Source organism: Mesoplodon densirostris, chromosome 2 (genome assembly GCF_025265405.1).
Source record: "Mesoplodon densirostris isolate mMesDen1 chromosome 2, mMesDen1 primary haplotype, whole genome shotgun sequence".
Lineage (NCBI taxonomy): Eukaryota > Metazoa > Chordata > Mammalia > Artiodactyla > Ziphiidae > Mesoplodon > Mesoplodon densirostris.
The window spans coordinates 25888287-25896707 of NC_082662.1; the positions used below are offsets into that span (position 1 = coordinate 25888287).

At 51.4% G+C, this 8421-nt stretch overlaps 1 pseudogene; it reads right to left on the reverse strand.

The window, feature by feature from the left end:
* Positions 1–256: 256 nt before the first annotated feature.
* Positions 257–1309, reverse strand: LOC132502680 (methylosome protein WDR77-like; annotated as a pseudogene).
* Between the last annotated feature and the right edge of the window lie 7112 nt (positions 1310–8421).

Genomic DNA, 8421 nt, shown 5'->3' on the forward strand with positions numbered 1-8421 from the left:
TCTAGGGAAAGATGTGGGATGGCTTTTTTATTCCCCCTGCCAGCAACAGCTATGCATCTACACACACACTCAGACACACATACATATCCATGTTCAAGGAAGTTTTTCTTCCCTGACTACAGGACCCCAGAATCCAGCCTGCCCCAGGCTGAGAGACAGCGCCTATTAACTGCACAGATCTGACGTATCAACATACTGTATAAGGCTCCTGTCTTGTCTCACAAACTGAGAGGGCAGGGGCAAAGGGAGTGGATACTCATGGGGGATTTGCTTTTTGTCTGAAATCCAACCTACTTGGCAACACTCTGTGGTCCAGGCTCTGGGAGAGGTTCTGTGGGCACGATATGGTGGGTGACCTGACGGTCCCAGCCCACTAGGGTAAGAAGGGAGTGATTTAGCAGGGACAGAGTAGTTTCTCTCACAGTCTCTGTGGGCTCGGTTTCTACACCCCTCGGCAATGCCTGAGTCCAGCAGAGCAAGTGAGCCGTCTTCACTGACAGAGGCCAGGAAGGGAGCGCTGTGTGGGGAGAACACCAGCCCAGTGAAACACTGGGAGTGCACAGCTGAGCTGAGGGCACAGCTTGCACTCTTTATGCCCACAGGGAGACAGTCCATTCTCATCACCGAAGACAGAGACTTTACTCCACTGAGGATGCCAAGGCTGGGAGGTAGGAAGGTAGCCAGATACACTGCAGCCCATCTGTGATGCTGGCTTGGGGCAGTGGATATCCCACAGTGAAATTCTACTGTCCTCACTGCATGAAAGAAACACGGAGTCCTTGTGTAGAGAGGCAGCAATACAGGTGACCTGCCCAGAGTGAGCTTGGTATGAATTCAGAATCATCTACTGAGCAAGGTCCCAAACCTCGGTGCAGAAGTCTTTGCTGCCACCAACCGCTTGTGTGCCAGAGCTTGGGACACTGCAGACACGATGTCATCGTGCTCATACTTGCAGAACTTGCTGTCAATGGGTGCCTCATTCTCATCCAGCTCCCACAATTCAACAGCACCTGAATTGGAAGCCATTAGGATACCTCTGTCCCCTACCCAAGTGAGGTCAGCCACTCCAGCCTCTGTCTGGACTCCAGCGGAGCAGAAATCTTCCTTGTGGACAGCACAGTGGTCCCTAAAAAGCCAGAGGGAGCCAGCCCAGCAGAGGCCACTCAAGCTGGAAACCGTTAGCAGGAATGCCCCGATACCACGCCGCCTCCAACTGATGCTCCATACAGGTGGGCACATTAGGAAGATGGCTCCACTCCCCGCTGCCAGGGGCACAAGTTGGGGGCGGGGTTTCCTTCAAAATCTCCATGGTTCCAACTCCAACCTGGCCCCAAACTGGACGCCTGCTAGAGATTCAGCTCCGCCAGCCCCCATGTGGTCCCTCCTCAGGAAAACATCTTAATGGCCAGGAAAATGTTCATGGTGAAATGGTACCCTTATGTTCATAGCAGCACTGTTCACAGTAGCCAGGACATGGAAACAACCTAAATGTCCATCAACAGATGAATGAATAAAGAAGATGTGGTACATCTATACAATGGAATACTACTCAACCAACAAAAGTATGAAATAATGCCATTTGCAGCAACATGGATTCAACTAGAGATTATCATACTAAGCAAAGGAGGTCAGAAAGAGAAAGACAAATACCATATGTTATCACTTATATGTGGAATCTAAAATATGACACAAATTAACCTATCTATGAAACAGAAACAGACTCACAGATGTAGAGAACAGACTTGTGGTTGCCAAGGGGGAGGGGGGTGGAGGAGGGATGGACTGGGAGTTTGGGATTAGCAGATGCAAACTATTATATATAGAATAGATACACAACAAGGTTCTACTGTATAGCCCAGGGAACTATATTCAATATCCTTTGATAAACTATAATGGAAAAGAATATGAAAAAGAATGTATATATATGTATAACTGAATCACTGCAGAAATTAACACAGCATTGTAAATCAACTATAATTCAATAAAATAAATTTAAAAAAAGAATAAGATATATTAAAGCACGTTGAGGGTGGGAAGTCACAGGTGATTTCTTTTTACTTTTTTAAAGCATTCTTGTATTTCCCCAAAGCCCTGCCTGGCGCAAAAATCTGGGGGATTGGATCCTGGGGTGAACCAGACAAATGAGGTCCCTGCTCTCATGGAACAGGTATATTTTATAACTGGGAGAAACAAAACCCAGAGTAAAGGAGTAACGTTATTTTTTTAAAAGATTGAAGAAATTGCACTGGTAGGTGTGCCAAAGAGCCAGCTGGAATCTGGAGTCCGGGTTATGAGCTGGATGCAGCAGCTGTGCAGCCCGGGGTGAGAGCGGAGCTTGCTGGGGAAGGAATAGAAAGTCAGGGAGCACCTCTCAACACTCACCCATTGTGTGCATGGGTGTAAGTCCTTTCCCCTGTCTCAGCCTCAGTTTCCCCATCTGTTAAATAAGAGGAGACACTAGAAGTGTTTCTTGTTTTTTAAAAATTTATTTATTTATTTATTTATTTTTGGCTGTGTTGGGTCTTCGTTGCTGCACGTGGGCTTTCTTTTTAGTTGCGATGAGCAGGGGCTACACTTCGTTGGGGTGCGCAAGCTTCTCATTGCTGTGGCTTTTCTTGTTGCGGAGCTCTAGGCGTGTGGGCTTCTGTAGTTGCGGCAAGCGGGCTCAGTAGTTGTGGCACGCGGGCTCAGTAGTTGTGGCATGCGGGCTCAGTAGTTGTAGCTCGTGGGCTCTAGAGCACGGGCTCAGTAGTTGTGGCGCACAGGCTTAGTTGCTCCGCGGCATGTGGGATCTTCCTGGGCCAGGGCTCAAACCCCTGTCCCCTGCATTGAAAGGCAGACTCTTAACCACTGCACCACCAGGGAAGTCCCTCCTTCCCTTTTAAGACTGAATAATATTCCACTGTGTATATATACATTAGGTAGTTGTGAGTTTCCTTCAGCTCCAACACTGCAGGATTCTCAATTCCAAGTGGCTGTCCACCCTGGGGCTGATTGCTGCCTAGTGGGTTGGGGACCCTGGCTTCAAGCTGACTTTCCCTCCTGCTTGCGTCATCAGGCAGCCAGGGGAGGGCCCCTGGGAATGAAAGGCTTTGGCTAAATACCTGCCGCCTTCTCTCTGGAGCTTCAGGAGCCAGGTCAGGGCCTGGCGCAGGGCAGGGGAGGGGAGCTAATGATGGCCTGCCAGAGGCTTTGTCATCCAGATGAAACTGACCCTGCTCCCGGGCCCCTGCTCCCAGGCCGGCCTGATTACAGGGAGCCCTATTCTTCCCCTCCTCGGGGCCAGGCCTGGCCTCGAAGCAGCCTTTGCAGGCTCAGCTGCTCTGGAGCAGCTGCAGAGATAGGTCAGCTGAGGAATCTGGGGTAGCAGCTGCCAAAATGCACTGGCTTTGGGGCCAGAACAACAGATATAATGCATGGTGAAGCCAGCAGGCTTATGCAGTGGTTCTCATCTGGGGTGACTAGTAATAACAGCCACTGTTGCCTGAAGTTTTAATAGGTTCATCATGTACCAAGCACTGGACATGAATTATTTCATTTAATCTCACACAGCCCTAGGAGGTTGGTAATGTTAATCCCATTTTACAGAGAAGCAAGCTGAGGCTTGGGGAGCCTTACACAGCTGGCAAGCAGCCCAGCCTTGTTCGGTGATGAAGCCTGATCTCTTATCCCCTGGTTCTGCAATTGGGTGGAAATTTCTTTGGCGAGTTCCTTGGTGGAGGGCAGATGAGGGGGCTGAGTGGATGGAGACCTATTTGCCTTCCCTGCACCGACAAGGGCAGCAACTCTTGTAGCTGCTCGGGGTTCTGCTCCCAAACATGTGAAAGCCACTGCTGTAGTTCACCCCATTTGTTTAACAGGTGGAGAAACTGAGGCCCTGGGAGGGACAGGGAACTGTCCAGGTTCACTCCAGCAGGGTCTATGGCAGAGCTGGGATTAGAACCCAAGTCCAGCCTCCCAGCCATGCTCTGTTTTTGGTGCCCCCGTGGGCTGCTGGATCTTGTATGTGACCCACACAGGCAGGAGGGCACTCTGGGGCCTCACTTGCTGGGTCTGCTGGGCCTGGACCCCCACCCTTCCTTACAGAAGGAGGGAGATGCAGAGATGGCCGACAGTGGTGCAGAGAATAGCATGCAGGCTGGAGCTCAGTTCTGACCCTGCTGCTACCTTGCTGTGTGGCCTGGGTAGCTCTGCTCTCTCCAGGCCTCAGTTTCCCTTTCTGTACAATGGGGGTTGCTGACAGTTTGGACCAACAGGCACTGGGCAGGGGAGGAAGAGTGGTTAGACAGGAGGAGAGGAAGGGAGGAGAGGAAGGGAGGAGAGGAAGGGAGTGTATGAAGAGGAAGAGAGGAGCCATGGGGCCGCAGGACACCCTGCCTTGCCCTGCTGTCCTGGGGAAACACCACAGGTTCCGCCGCCCTCACTCCACTGCTGGCTAGGGGACGCTGCTTGGCCTGAGAGTGTCCAAGCCTTGGATGAGAGAGTTCTTGGTCCCCAAGACTGCCATGGGGCCGGTGGCTTCCGTTCTTCAGCCCCAAGACATTCCCTCGCCCTGAGAACGGTGCTGGCCTCATGGGGACCTAGAGGAGGCTGAGTTCCTGGGTGGGTACTCCCATGGGCATCAGCCTCACCCAGCCACATGTGCTTGCATCCCTACAGTGCGTGTATGTGCAAACCCACATGCACGCCTCACACAGCAGGGACTCTCACAGGCCAAGAGAGGCCCAAACCAGTTCTTATTTTTGAGGCTCCCAGTAAGTTAAAAATGAAGACATGGGGGCTTCCCTGGTGGCGCAGTGGTTGGGAGTCCGCCTGCCGATGCAGGGGACACGGGTTCGTGCCCCAGTCCGGGAAGATCTCACAAGCCGCGGAGCGGCTAGGCCCGTGAGCCTAGGCCACTGAGCCTGCGCGTCCGGAGCCTGTGCTCCGCAATGGGAGAGGCCGCAACAGTGAGAGGCCCGCGTACCGCAAAAAAAAATAACAAAACAATGAAGACATGCCAAAACAGTCTGGCCACAACAGTGGTGTGTTTTACATACTTTTATTTAATAAATTAACATCTTTAACATGCACACACACACACTCACAAATCCAATGCAATTGAGAGATTCATAAGATCATTGCAGGAATTATAAATGATATGAGTTCACAGTGCCGCGTGGTCTGGTGATGGGATATAGTTTAAAACTGTTTGATGAGCGTCCTGTTCTTTCCATCTTGTGCGTGATTCCCTGGGACGAGACCTCCAGCCTCCTTTGAGTGTACATTGTTTTCTAACAGTTTATTATGAAAAATGTCCAGCATCCAGAAAGGTGGAAACAATTGTACACTGAACACCCATATCCTTATCATCTGGAATCTACAAGGAACATCTTGCAATATTTGCTTTATCTCATATCCATCCCTTTTTCCATTCATCCATCCAAATCCATCCAAATCCATCCTTTCATCTCACTATCCCTCCACCCGTCCATCTGTTTTTTGATGCATTTTTGAGGCTCATGAATGTGAGGACTTGGTCAAATGACACTCTTTTCCCTCCTCCTTCTCCCTGACAGTAACAGGCCTGGTGCACTCACACTCTCACTCACACACACACCCCTACATGTAAAACCCTCATCAGCACACACCTCACATGATTCACCCACATTCTCCAATTCATGCATGTCCTCTCCTTACACATATTGACATGAATTCACATATGCAACTCACACATAATCACCTGTGCACACACACACGTAAAGACATACACACACACAGTGCCCACATGTGCATTTGTGGCAGACTTTTTGTGTGTGTGTGTGTGGTACGCGGACCTCTCACTGTTGTGGCCCCTCCCATTGCGGAGCACAGGCTCTGGACGCGCAGGCTCAGCGGCCATGGCTCACGGGCCCAGCCGCTCCGTGGCATGTGGGATCTTCCCGGACCGGGGCATGAACCTACGTCCCGTGCATCGGCAGGCAGACTCTCAACCACTGCGCCACCAGGGAAGCCCTGTGGCAGACTTTTGATATCTGTAAAGGGAGCATCCAGAGACCTAGAATCCTCAGACCTATGACCCTTGGGTAGTCCATGCCAGGCCCTGGTTTACTCCTCCAGCCCTCGCTTCTGGCAAGTGTCAGGGGCTCCCCTGTAGCTCCCCGCCCCACATGTCTCACCTTTTCCCCTTTTCCCACAGTCTTCCCCCTCACCTCCCAGCCACATCCCCCAGAGAAAACCTCCCACAAAAGTTCCTTCTGGAGTGTTACCATATCTGGGTACAAAGCCCACCAGACTGCCACTCCGGGAGGGCAGGGACGGTGTTGGCCTGTTCACACCACATCCCCAGCACATGGCACACAGCAGGTCCTGTGGTTGGTTGAAAAAGGAACAAAGCAGCAGAGCATTGCATCCCCTGGGCAGCCTCAGGGGCATACATGCTCACCGCCTCAGGGCCACACATGCTCACCGCCATGCACACACAACACATTCTGCATGCATCCGTGCTCACATGTACATCGTGTGTGTATCTGCGTTCATGCACACACCTGTCTGCCTGTCTCCATATTCTCCAGATGGAGTCAATTCCAGGACCTGAGTCCATTCCTAAAGCCTTGGTCGCCTAAGACCACTGTGAGCACATCTGCTGGAGTGTGAGGTCCAGATGTGGCCCCCTGACCATACGCTCCTGAGCTTGGCCCTGTGCACCTGCATGGCAGAGGTTAAGAGTATCAGCTCTGAGAATTCCCTGGTGGTCCAGTGGTTAGGACTCCACACTTCCACTGCCGGGGCCCTGGTTCAATCCCTGGTCGGAAAACTAAGATCCCACAAGCTGCATGGCACGGCCAAAAAAAAAAAAAGAGTACCAGCTCTGGAGTCCGACAAGACCTGGGTTCCATCCTTGCTCTGCTTGTAATCACTTTACATGTTTCGCATATGACTTACGTGAGTGCTCCTTCTTGGAGCATGGATTTCCTTATCTGTTAAATGGGAACATAGTTCCCAACTTAAAAGCATCTTACAGGAAATGCTCTTAGCAGGGTGCCTGGCGTGTTGTAAGCACTTAAAAATGGTTGCTGTGGATATTATTATTGTTGTTACTTCAGGCCTTTGCCTCAAACTCCCATGCACCCTTTGGGAAGGAGGGCAGCCTTGGTGGGGGGCTGTGTATGGGGAGAGTGGGTGGATGGTGTCTCGTGAATGCCTCTCCCCAGAAGCTCCCCCAACCCCAGGCCCTTATTATCCCACATGAATATTCATAAGGGGTAGCTTCAGCCCTGCTCTGTAAATGCATCAGAAGCAGGAAGTGGAGGCCAGGGCAGAGAGCGAGGCCCAGGGGACAGGAGGCTCAAAGCCAGAGTGCATCTGAGTCCTCATGGACAGGAGGATAGTAAGAGGGATGGGCAAGAATGGATGGGGGATACTGGGGGCCATGGGGGAGTTTGAGCAGGGGATTGTCCCCATATTGCAGATTTGAAAACTGAGGCCCAATGAGATCAGATTAGAGAACACTTGGGCTGAGTGGCCCAAGAAGCCAGGTCCTGCTTCCTTTGGGATCTGGAGAGTTGAGCATCTGTCTGGGTTGGGTGATGGGCACAGGGGGATGGACCAATTGACCCCTGTAGGTTTCTCTCAATGGGTGTAGTTTACACGGCATTACATGGTTGGAAGAGCTGTGGTGATCCTGAATCCCAGCCCTCCACTGAGGCTCCAAGAGGATGGGTGACTTGCCAGGATCACACAGCTGCTGACAGTTATCTTGCCTTTGGAGGTGTGAGAGACAGAATGATTCTAGTCCCTTGCAAGAGATTCAAGACTGGGAGAAAAGTGGGTGGGCTTGTCAGGATACCAAGGAATGAAGCTTCTTTATCCACCTCCTCATTTCATCTCCTCACTAGTCCCGTGAGATAGCTGGATCAAAAACGATTATCTCCATTTTACAGATGAGAAGCATGAGGCTGAAAGACGAAGCACCAGGAGAAGGCTACAGAGTGAGTTGTCTGTAGGGGGTCTGCCCCTCTGGGCAGGGCGATGTGGGGAGGATGTGAGAGCCCAGCTCACCTCCATCTTGGGAGGGGTGAGGCCAGGACAAGGCAGCACATCAGCCTGCTCTGGAAAATTTCAATCTAAAAAATCAGAGGGGGCTGCTTCTCTACACTTGCAGGTATATTAATCCCTCCCTCCTTTCAGATAATTGCCTGTTTCTTAGAATGCTTTCTGGATGCTTGTAACTGCTCTGTGAGGTTAAGTAAGACAACCACTCCCATTTCAGGGTAAGGGGTGGAAGTAAGAGAGGAGAAGCGATCTCCAGGGCGGCAGAGGGTGGGAGAGGCAGTGACAGAACAAGAGTCTCAGCAAAGTCGTGGGTGTTTTCTACTGGACCAGTTCATGGAAAGGGACGGGTTGAGGGTGGACAATTCGGCTCTTGGGGCAGCAGTGTCA